Source organism: Urocitellus parryii, chromosome X, assembly GCF_045843805.1.
Source record: "Urocitellus parryii isolate mUroPar1 chromosome X, mUroPar1.hap1, whole genome shotgun sequence".
NCBI classification, from domain to species: Eukaryota; Metazoa; Chordata; class Mammalia; order Rodentia; family Sciuridae; genus Urocitellus; species Urocitellus parryii.
The window spans coordinates 1-11,736 of NC_135547.1; the positions used below are offsets into that span (position 1 = coordinate 1).

At 42.0% G+C, this 11,736-nt stretch overlaps 1 pseudogene; it reads left to right on the top strand.

Annotated features, from left to right (window-relative positions):
• On the top strand, positions 1-70 carry LOC144250859 (U6 spliceosomal RNA; annotated as a pseudogene; the record flags this gene model as incomplete).
• Positions 71-11,736: the final 11,666 nt, after the last annotated feature.

Here is an 11,736-nt window from a genome sequence, read left to right on the forward strand (position 1 = left end):
GATACAGAGAAGATTAGCATGGCCCCTGCGCAAGGATGACACGCAAATTCGTGAAGCGTTCCATATTTTTGATGTAACTGATGTGATTCAGCAATCTGTATACGGGTAAAAATGGGAGTTCATAACCCTTTTGAATCAAACTGAAATATGATATATCAAGTTAGATGTAATGTTTTGAACGACCAACAATAAAAAAAAATTAAAAAAAAATAATACTGACTTGTAAGATTTATTGAGGTTCTCTTATGACCTAGAATGCTTTTTACTTTTTTCAATAAAATTTCATGGAACATGAAAAAAAAAAAAAAAAGAACAATCTGTGGAAAGGCGTGTAATTTTATCCAGAGGTTCCCAAATGAGGGACACTTAATCTCAGGTTTCACAATGACGATTGGATAAGGAGATATGGGGATATTTTTTTTCAAGAAAGAGGAGTGAAATTTGGAGGAGGCTAAATGTAAAAATTAAGTTTGGCTTTGGACTCTCTAAATCTGAGGTGTCATTGCAAAATTTGGATTTGTATCCCTCATGCAGAATGTTGGTAGAAACAGGGTTGGGAACTGGCAGTTGCTTCAGTTGTGCATGAATCACAGTGGGGACTGAGCATGGCCAGTGTGGGAGATGTGTAGAACACCCGTGGATGAAGGCCAGGTCTGTGGGGTAGGAAGAATGATTTTAAGCATTCAGAGAAGTTGTGGTCAGTGCAAGGGGAAAGCTGGGAGCATGGGACGGCCTAGTCTTCCTCCCAAAAAGGGAGGCCAAGGGGGAGTGTAACATGTTGCCATTACTAAACAAATTCTCCAGTAAGCTTTGGAGAAAGCAAGAATGAATAGTATCTTGGGTCAGAACTGAAGGACTGCTTGTTTGTTTATTCAGTCAGAGAAAAGGAAAACGACTTCCAGGAGACAGAGAGACATTTTGAGGTGGGGAGGAGGACACCTTGACACTGTTTAACTTGGAGGATGTCAGCCGTCTCAGAGCAGGAGTAAGTAGTCGATTCTGGTTGAAATAGACGTTAAAATATCCTTTCAAGCTTACCCTGATGAGAAAATGTATAGACTGTTACTTGTGATAGGGTGGCCTCCCAGAGTTCTCCCTGGGAAAGTGCTGGCTTAGGATAGTTTTATATGGGTTTCTCTTTCACTCACAACCATTCTCTGAGTCAGATGTTAAATTACATGGTCATTCCCATTTCAGTGGCCTCAGTGATTGGGGTTTGGTTAACATTCTGCCAACCCAGGAACATGAGTTGGCAAGAATAACGGTGGGAGAGACAGTCACCCTTCCTACCCCACAGAGCTGAGCATTTGCTAGGTAGGGATGGCAGAGATTCCTAAGAATGTGGTGTTCTAAAGCAGCCTATAATGATGATGCTTTCCCACGGCCAGCCATTATTTTTCTCTTTGGGTAGGGAGAGGCGTGAAGCCAGCACAGAAGCACCAAGCTGGAAAAACAGGGTGTGCTCAAAGGATGGGAAATGATGCTCAGTGAATGATCAAGTTCCACAGGAGCTTTGAGATCTGAGAAGTGTTAAGAAAAGAGTCTATGACCAGAGAAAGGAAATTCAGATGTTTGAGTTCAAAGACAAAAGAATTTGCGGTGAATGATGGCAGCGCTGGCAGAAGCAGGGAAGAGACACAATTCAGGAATTCAAGAAGGTTGGGATATACAAAGTACCTGTGGTTGGAAAAACTGTTTTTGCCTCGGAAGGATTTTCATGACCAAGTCCCACACAGTGATGTTCCATATGTTCTCAAAAGCCTCCCAGGAGGAAGAGTCCTGAGACACCCCCTGTGGAGTAGCCACAGGAACATCTGAAGCCTCTGTGAGGCCAACTGGGAGTGATAAAACCAAGTTATCTCACACACGTGACTCCCGTTTAGCATCAACATGAAAAACACTTTGAAAACTGATGATTAGACATAAGAGAATGAGGCACCGACAGGGAAGTGTGATTTTTTTTTTCCATGACATTTGCATATTTAACTTAGGAAAGTTTTCAGTGTTATATTTTCTCCACCAGGTACAATAGTTTAGGTAAATAATCACATTTCATTTAAATCAGGTACGATACAATTCCCCTGTATAAACATAGAGCCATTCTTAGGTTATTAATCGGGGTGTGAATCTAACTTCAAGCCACGTGCCTGTTGCACTCTTCATTTGTGTTTCCTGGCTTCTATTTTTAAAAGAATTCATTTTCAAGCTTCTCCATGTTATCGAAATGTCTTTTTAAAACCCACAAAGCAGTGTCGCATAGATGCAGTACATAATCAGCCTGGTGCTCATGCTGCTGCATCCGGTCCACCCACAATGGTATGAGATGAGGAAATAATCTGGTTTCCCTTCTGCAGGAGCACTAGAAGATGAATTTATTCCTGCTGCAGCTTCAGCTTCCTGATGTGCTATAGTCATGGCCCCTTCGACATCCAACAGGGAGAAAATAACTTTAGGAATTTCCCTAAAGGACAGCGCGGACAAAAATGCCAGGAGGGAATGGAAACTAGAGTCCCTGTGACCCCGGCCCAAATCCCAGCTCTGCTGCCTTCTTCCTGTGGAACCTCAGACTACTTTGCTAAGGTCTTTATGCTTTGATTTTGTCATCAGTGAAAAGGGAAGCATGACTAAACTTATGTGCCGATGGTAAGGCACATGAGTGTGGAAAGAATTTTAACTAGTGCCCGACTGCCCAATAGTTGTATTTTTTTTTATTAAAAAAATCATTTTTTTTCAAAAAAGTGAATGACAGTAACTGAAGGAAAATACGTTCTTTTTACTTTATTTTTATTTATTTATTTATTTATTTTTAGAAATTTTTGGTGGTGGTGTTGGGGATTGTGCGTGCTAGGCAACTGCTCTACCACTGAGCTAACATCCCCAGCCCTGGATTTTATTTTATAAAATGTATTTACACCACATCTACACCACACATGTTAAGATAAAAATTCAGGGCTCGGGCTGTGGCTCAGTGGTAAAGCGACTGCCTAGCACGTGTGAGGCCCTGGGTTCAATCCTCAGCACCACATAAAAATAGATAAAATAAAGGTATTGTGTCCCTCGACAACTAAGAAAATAGATATTTTTTTTTAAAAAAAGATGAAGATTCATATTGTTCATTTTCAGAGGGATTGGCTTTGCAGCTCAGCATATTGCACATCTAACCTTATCATCATTACAAGTATGATGCTTTTATACCTCACATGTCATGTGCCTACTTTTGCCAGATATCAGAGCCGAGCATCACTTCAGAAGGGAATGTGGAGTCACACAGCTCGGGTTTTGAAGTGGGTTTTATTATTTACTGTCGACCATGGCCTATTAGTTTATCTAGATCTAAATGCATTATCTATAAAATTAGGGGGGAAATGGTACTCCCTACTGGCTTGTTGTAATGGTTAACTCAGGCAGTATGTGCATGGCTTAGTACTGTTTCATGTACATTTTGGATAACTATTTCCCTTAACTGACAGCTTTCTAAATATTTGTAGTTGAGTATCATTAAAATAGGGGTTTATGGACACCACGTTGCTGGGATGATAGATTTAGCTCCCTCTTTTTGAAAATACAATGTGCTTTTCAGGTAATCCATAATGAGAGCTGTGTGTGAAGCTCAGCGGCAGAGCACTTGCCTGCATTGTGTGAGGACCAGGGTTCCGTGCCCCAGCATCATGCGTGTCTGTGTGTGATAGCCCCACATGGATTATCCATGATGAATATTCGCCTTTTCATGGTGTAGGGGAATGTTAAACAACAACAACAACAACAACAACAACAGGATAAACTAGATCTCTTCCCGGGTACCCCGAGCTTCTCCTTTACAAGTGCTTTGAAGACACTTTAGTGTGTCGTGCTGCTAGCACATCTCTAAAGAAAGCCTTGTATTTTGCCACTACAGTTCTTCAGTCCACACGTTTTATTTGGTTGACATGGACTTTGTTCACCTCTCCCCATCATAATCGAACCCATCATTTAAGGCCCAGACCTTCAAGGAAAGCTGTGATTAATTTCCTGGTCAGAATCCTTCTCTCTACCCTACATTTCCAAAAGATTGGTTTTGAATTTGTTTTAACACGTACCATACTGTGGTTTTTAAGTTTTAGTTAATTGTGGGCACATTTTTGTATATTTTTCAATTCCAAATCATCCTGAGGATAGTCCACGTTTTGCATTATTATCCCTGCGCTGAATCATGAAGGTCCTGATCAGAGATATGAATGGAAAGTACTCCCTCAAGGGATGGCTAACAGCCCAACTATGTGTCAAATTTATGTTGACAAAGCAGTCCAGCCACTTAGAAATCAAAATCCTGAACTACAGATATTTCAGTATATAGACGATGTATTATTAGCACACAAAGATAAAAACACATTGCTAGAATGTTATGCCACACTTACAAACTTATTAAAAAATTATAATCTAGAAATAGCAATAGATAAAGTACAATTAAATTTTCCAATTAATTATTTAGGAGTTCTATTATCCTCTACCATGGTCCGTCCACCAAAAATTCAAATACGAGTAGATCAACTCAAATCACTTAACGACTTTCAAAAGTTATTAGGAGACATAAATTGGATAAGGCCTTATCTAGGCATACCAACAGGAGAGTTGGGACCTTTATTTGATATCCTAAAAGGTCCATCAGAACCAAATTCACCCTGCATGTTAATGCCTGAAGCAAGAAAGGCATTAAAAATCATTGAAACATATATGGAGAATATGCATTTGGATAGAATTGATATAAGTTTGCCTTCATTATTTATTGTACTACCAACAAAAAATATTCCTACAGGAGTATTTTGGCAAGAAGGTCCATTATTATGGATACATTTATCTTATTCTCCTAACACTATTCTTACTAGGTATCCTGAGGCTGTAGGACAATTAATACTCAAAGGAATAAAAGCAGCAAAGGGAGTGTTTGGAATTTCTCCCAATAAAATTATTACTCCATATACTATGAATCAAATTGATGAGTTAGCTAATGAGTTAAATACTTGGGCAATAATCATGTGCAAATCTAATGTTTCATTTGATAACCACTTACCATCTAATCCTTTGTTGTCTTCTTGGTCTTCGCATCCTGTGGTTTTTCCAAAAATGACAAGAAAAACACCTATCATGAATGCTCCAAATATATTCACTGATGGGTCAAATAATGGTACAGCAGCAGTAGTTACCCCTGATCAAACTTTTACATTTTTAGAACCCAAACAATCAGCTCAAAAGGTAGTGCTTAATGCAGTATTACAAGCTTTTGTGATGTTTAAAGATTCTGTATTTAATTTATTTTCTGATAGTGAGTATATAGTTAATGCTATAGTATCCCTTGAAGATGCTGGTAGGATTTCCCCTTCCTCTACTGTTTTCTCTTTGTTTTCCACTATACAAAGTCTAATCTGGGACAGAAAAGATCCATTCTTTATAGGACATATCAGGGCACATACAGGATTGCCTGGTGCCCTTAGTTTGGGCAATGATTTAGCAGATAAAACTGCACATGACAAACATTTTTTCCTATGCTAGAAGAAGCTACAAATTTTCATAAATCCTTCCAAGTCAATGCAAATACTTTAAAAAAGCATTTTAAAGTAACTAAGGAACAAGCTAGACAAATAATAAAACAATGTCAAAATTGTGTGACCTTTTTACCACAAGTTAATCTTGGAGTCAATCCTAGAGGACTGATACCTAACCATATTTGGCAGATGGATGTCACACACTTGCCAGAATTTGGAAAATTAAAATATTTGCATGTTACAGTTAATACTTCTTCCAGATTTTTGATGGGCTCCCTTCATGCCAGAGAAAAAACTAAAGATGTTATAGCTCATTGCTTACAAAATTTTGCCACTGTGGGCGTTCCAAAACAGTTAAAAACAGATAATGCCCCTGGTTATACTTCTACCTCTTTTAAACAATTTTGCTCATCATTCGGCATTACTCATATAACAGGAATCCCATACAATCCACAGGGACAAGGCATAGTTGAAAGAGCTCATCAAACTATTAAAATGTACTTATCAAAGCAAAAAGAGGGAATTGGGAAGGGGTATATATCCCCCAAAGATAAACTTAAAATAACCCTTTTTACTCTAAACTTTTAAAATTTGGATTCGTCAGGGCTTAGTGCTGCGGAAAGGCACATGTGTCCAAAAAATGTACATAAGCCCAAGGTACTTTGGAAGGATATTCTAACAGGACAATGGAAAGGTCCTGACCCAGTGATTGTCTGGAGTCAGGGGTCTGTTTGTGTGTTTCCACAGGGAGAACAGCAGCTGATTTGGATTCCAGAGAGACTAACTAAAGCGATTTCTACAGACCAAAAAGAAGATGATTTGGCTCAAATCCATAACAGCTGATATCCAGAACTCCAGTTTGGCTATCCTTACATCTGCGACAGTGGTTCTCCCACACCTGGAGGCTAATGAATAATGAACACCATTAATGCCTATTTCAAATGTAAGAAACCTTGGGGCTTGCTTGTGGGAATACCTTCAGACCCATATGCAAGATATAGGAAAAAGGATGGGATATCCAAAGAAGAGTCAAACCCAGGTGGAAACCAGGTTTTTTTTCCAATATCTATTTTATTATTGCCCTTTCCCACATCATGAAGTTCTATTTTGTTTTTTGAGCTCATACAGACCTAGGGTAATGTTTTTTTGATGAGTTCTATTTTTTGACTGTGGAGTTTTTGAGCATTGCAATAGGGATTTCGCCTGTGAAAAGCTACAAGGCCTTTACTATTATGTTATGTGTTGTATATATTGTGTGCACACTTGTGTTTTGTGTTGTATGTCTGTATGTGCTTATGTCCATATATCATATATGAGGAGCGCTCATGAAAAAATGGATCCAAATATTTTTTTTTATTATTCTCGTGATTTAAATGGTTTAATTTAAATTGGGTAAACAGCTGTTGAGGATTGTTTTAAAATGTGAACAAAAAAAGGAGGTTAACAGATCTGTTTGTTTACTTTCACCTTTCCTTTTCATTATATCTAATTCTATTCAGGATACTAAATTGTTTAGAAAATTGCTTTTTTTTTAGTGCCTGCTGGAATGCTACATAAATTTTTTTAGCCATCATTGCCAGAATTCCTGTCTTCATCCCAGTGCCGGTGAAGACAAAGATAAAACCAAACTACAGCTTCTGCGATAGCTATCACAACAAACTCTATAAAATGATGCATCAATGAATAATGTAACTCAACAAGTGATACTCAATCAAGGAGTCGATTTGCTTTGGGAGGAAATGGACATATTAATGGATTCCTCTGCTTTGAACTGCTTGCAGAACTTGCCTGGACTATGTCTCACTTGTATGCATTGTGAACTAACTGTTGGTGCAGCAAATTGTGGTAGTGCCGGGGTATCTTTGCTGATGATGTCATCGGTGGTACAATTTTTCCAAAAGGGGCCGTCAATTGGCTTGGTGTTGTGGCATTTTGTATCCTCCCCTTTCTGCTTGTAGCAGGTTGTTTATGGTGTTTGTGTAAAAACCACTATCCACAAGTGTGGCTAACTGCTAGGCCGGTAGTCAATGACGGGTAAGATCCGATTGCAATGGTACCAACCTAAGACAGGAGGCTGACGCCTTGAGGTCAGCTCATCCAATGATGGGTAAGGACCATATGTAGTATTGGACAACCTAAGACAGGCACGGTCCCTAAGCCACATGCTTGTTGTTTAATTAAACAAAAGGGGGGAGATGTTGAGAGCCGCAGCCGAGTCGGGGTGGCGCCTGGCGTTTTGCCAGGGGGAGTGGTTGAGAGGTGTCGCCAGGAGCCATTAGGATGGTTGAGTTCCCGTTGAGTTCCGGTTGAGCTCTCACGGAGTTCCTAGAGGGTCGCGTGGGTGGCGTTTGTGTGGGTTCGAAAATTAAGTTCGTTCCTGCTTGAATCTACAAGTGGCTTCCAGTTATTTGTGCCCAGCCAGACTGCGGCAATAAGCAACAAATGAAGAAAAGTAGAAAGAGGGGCTGGGGTTGTGGCTCAGTGGTAGTGCGCTCGCCTAGCACATGTGAGAAACTGGGTTTGATCCTCAGCACCACATAAAAATGAAATAAAGATATTGTGTCCACCTACAACTCAAAAGTAATTTTTGTTTAAAAGTAGAGAGACTTGTCTTTGTTACAACTAAAAACTTATGCATCAAACCCACAGTCAGGAAAGCAAAAACACAACCTATAGGCTGGGAGAAAATATTCGCAAATGATGCACCTGATAATGCTCTCCTATCCTGAATGGATAAGGAACACTTATGGCTCAACAACAAAGAGGCAGACGACCTATTTAAGGAATGGGTAAAGGGCTCAAAGAGACATTTCTCAAAAGAAGACCTACAAGACAGTCGTGAGCTCGTGACAAGAAGTTCGCCATCGTCAGACATTAGGAAAATTAAAATCTAACCACAATGAGTTATCACTTCACACATATTGGAATGGCTCCAATACTAATATTTAAAGGGAAAATAACAAGCATTAGCGATGCCGTGAGGAAACGGGAACTCTCTTACAGTGTTATTGGGCATGTACAATAGGGCAGCTGCTGTGGAAAACTCCTTAAAACATGAAACATTTGCATAAGACAGCAGCCCCACTGGTCCAGATTCTCTAGAGGGAATTGAAAGCAGGTTTGGGGGATGGGGGGAGTTGTACCCAAATCTCCATAGCAGCAGCATTCTCAGTAGCCCCAAATTGGAAACCACTCAATTGTTCATTAGCAGAGGAATGGATACACCAAATATGGTACATTAATACAATTCATTATTACTGAGCAGTGGAAAGGGATGAGGATCTGATATATACCACATATGTGGGAGAACGTTGAACACATTACGCTCTGTGGAAGAAGTCAGACACATAAGGTCACATGTTGTATAATTACACATATATGAACTATCCAGAGAGAAAGAGAGCTGAGTAATGGATGCCAGGGGCTAGGGATGGGGCAGTGGGGAATGACTGTTAAAGACTATGGGGTCTCCTTGAAAATATTTGGAGCCAGATACTGGCAATGGTTGCGTAATACTGCGAACGGGCTAGATGCTGGTGAATTGTACACTTTTAAATATGTTTATATTCATACTATATGAATTTCATTTCAGTTAAAAAAAAGTAACAGAGAGAATGCCTATTTATCAGTGTTGGTGCCCCTGTAGGGATCCATTTATGGAAGCATACTGGGGTGTCCCCATGGGCTAAGGGGAGGTGCTCCGTGAACGTGGTGGTTGGCATGGAAAACAAGAGGCCTGGAGAGGGGTGTGCTGCAGCACCAGCTAGGGGAGAGCCCACATGCACACGGGACTCTTTGCGCAGGCGTAATGGGTGTGTCCAGTTGCATTGTGGGGGAAGGGGTGGAGTTTCGTAGGGTTCTTTATTACTTGGACGCAGCGCGAGGGGGGCGGTTGGTGGTGTTTGAGGTTGGTGAGGGCGAAGCTGCTGTAGCCATGGAGGCCCCAGGTGGCAGTGCAGGAGGTACTGGTGGTGCAGTGGGGCATGAAGATGGCCAGGGCGGCCAGTATGGATCTCCAGCTCCTGGTTTTCAGGGTATCTCAGGTGGTTCCATAGAGGAGGGTAGCCATAGCGACTTTAGTCATCCGAGTGGCCCTAGTGGTCTTGAAGTCCAGAGTACTCCAAGCAACCCGGACGAAGGTAGTGTGGTTAGAGAAGGAGTGGTGGCTGAAGTAGACGTTGGTGAGGAAGCAGTCGCTGCTTCCCAAAGTGAGCAGGCCCTGCGTACCCCAGGACCCAGTGGAGATGCAGCAACCTCGGGTGTAGTATCTGGAAGCCGACTCCTTGAGTTGTATCCTTTCCAAGGAGTACCCTGGGCAGGGGCAGCAGAAATGAGGATGGGGGAGGATAAGCCCATAAAGGATTTTATGGACACAGCACAAGGAGGTTGGTGAGTGTGGGGAATGGATACAGTGGTTATATACAGGGGGCAATGGCAGTGGGCATCATGGCAGACAGTAATCTATGTCTGAAAAGGCTGCAGGGTGTGGAAGAAGGCCCAAAGCACTGGTGGTAGTCCTGGGTTGGAAGGATGTTGCCTTCCAAGGCATAGGGTGATGGACGGCCTATTAGTAGTGAAGAGCCCCGAGACCCAAACAAACTCATTAGTGGATGGTGCCTTAATGAATCTCCTACAGCTCTTTAACTGTGCCTTTCCGATCACCACTGGAGGCAGAGATGGCTTGGAGGTCCCTGGTCCCAGATGCGCGCCAACAGGAGATCATTCACAAGGAGTTCACAGTGAATGGCAGTGATCTGGCTGTGTCAGTTCTGGAAGGATCTGGAATGGGTGGAGGCAGCAGGTGCTGGGAGGTTGTCTCCACTATAGCTTGTTGTAATGGAGATTTTGGCTGATTAAGTGGAAGCAGAATGCATGGAACCCTGGACCTACATAGAGTTCTCAGCTATAATCTGATGTTTTTGGGTTTTTTTCCCCTCACTTACAGTAGATGGACAGCTGAAGACCCTGTTCTCTTCCGAACTTCTGTTAACACCTTCCTGGACCAGCTTTCTTTGGTGATGAGAAATATTCGGCGCATTGGGGTCCCAGCTCTGCTAAAACGAGGAAAAGGAAAGAAGCCTTAGTCCTAATCTTTTCTCCTGCACTTGGCAAGACACAGGGAAATGATATTTTGGGTAACGGCCACTTTATGATCAAAGTCTGAATTTTTTTTGTCTCTTGATATCTCTTTATCTGTCTGTTTCCCTGTTGCTAAAGTAGTGGATGCTTAAATGCTGGTTATGAAAGAAATAAAACCAAGCTACTTTGTCTGACTTTAGTTTCAGCTGTGCTACCTCAAGATTTTCTCATCTATGTCTGTGGGTTAGAGGGGAGGTCCTGGGATTTGGGTCTTCTATTAGCACAGTTGGAGATCTAGGTGAAATCAAATTTAATAAATAGGTGTTGGGGCTATCCCAACACATGGGCACAAAGGTAAGAGGAAGGGGGTATTGCTATTGCAGCTGCTGCTGGGATGGAGGGTGGAGCTGGGTTCTGACAATCCCTTTCCATGCAGGGCCCCAATCAAGGCACTAAAGGAGGTGGGTTCAGGTGTGTTTGAGGGCATCTTAGCCTGGAAACACCTGATCCCGGGCTCAGAACTGTGGACCCAGGCCGGAACCAGCCAGTCCCCTGGTGCTTTCACAAGTCACACCTGGTGGAGGAACTAGAGTTGTGTGTATGCAGGGAATGAGGTTTGGGGAGGGGCCCACCTAGAAGGCCCCCACCCCCTATTGCCCCCCACAAGCATATGGCTCGGAGGCTCCAGGAAAAGGACAGGGACCTGAGGGCCTTCCTCCTTCTAAGGACAAAGGCTTGCTTTCTCTCCACAGGGCTGCAGATGTGTGTGTGGGGGGGGAGAGGGTTGGAGTCTCAGCTGTTATAGGTTCCAAGAGGTAGATTGACTGAGTTAAATACTTAGTTTTCAATTTATTTTGGTTCCAGGGATTGAAGCCAGATATGCTTAACCACTGAGCTACATCCCCAGCCATCCCCCTCCCTTTTCTTAAATTTTGAAACTGGGCCTCACTAAGTTGCTGAGGCTGGTTTTAACCTGCCATCCTCCTACTTCAGCCTCCCAGACCTCTGAGATTACAGGCATGCACCACCACACCCAGCTCAGTTTATTTTATTTTGGATACCAGGAATTGAACTCAGGGGCACTCAACCACTGAGCCACATCCCCACATTTTTTAAAAAAAATTTTTAGCTGTATATT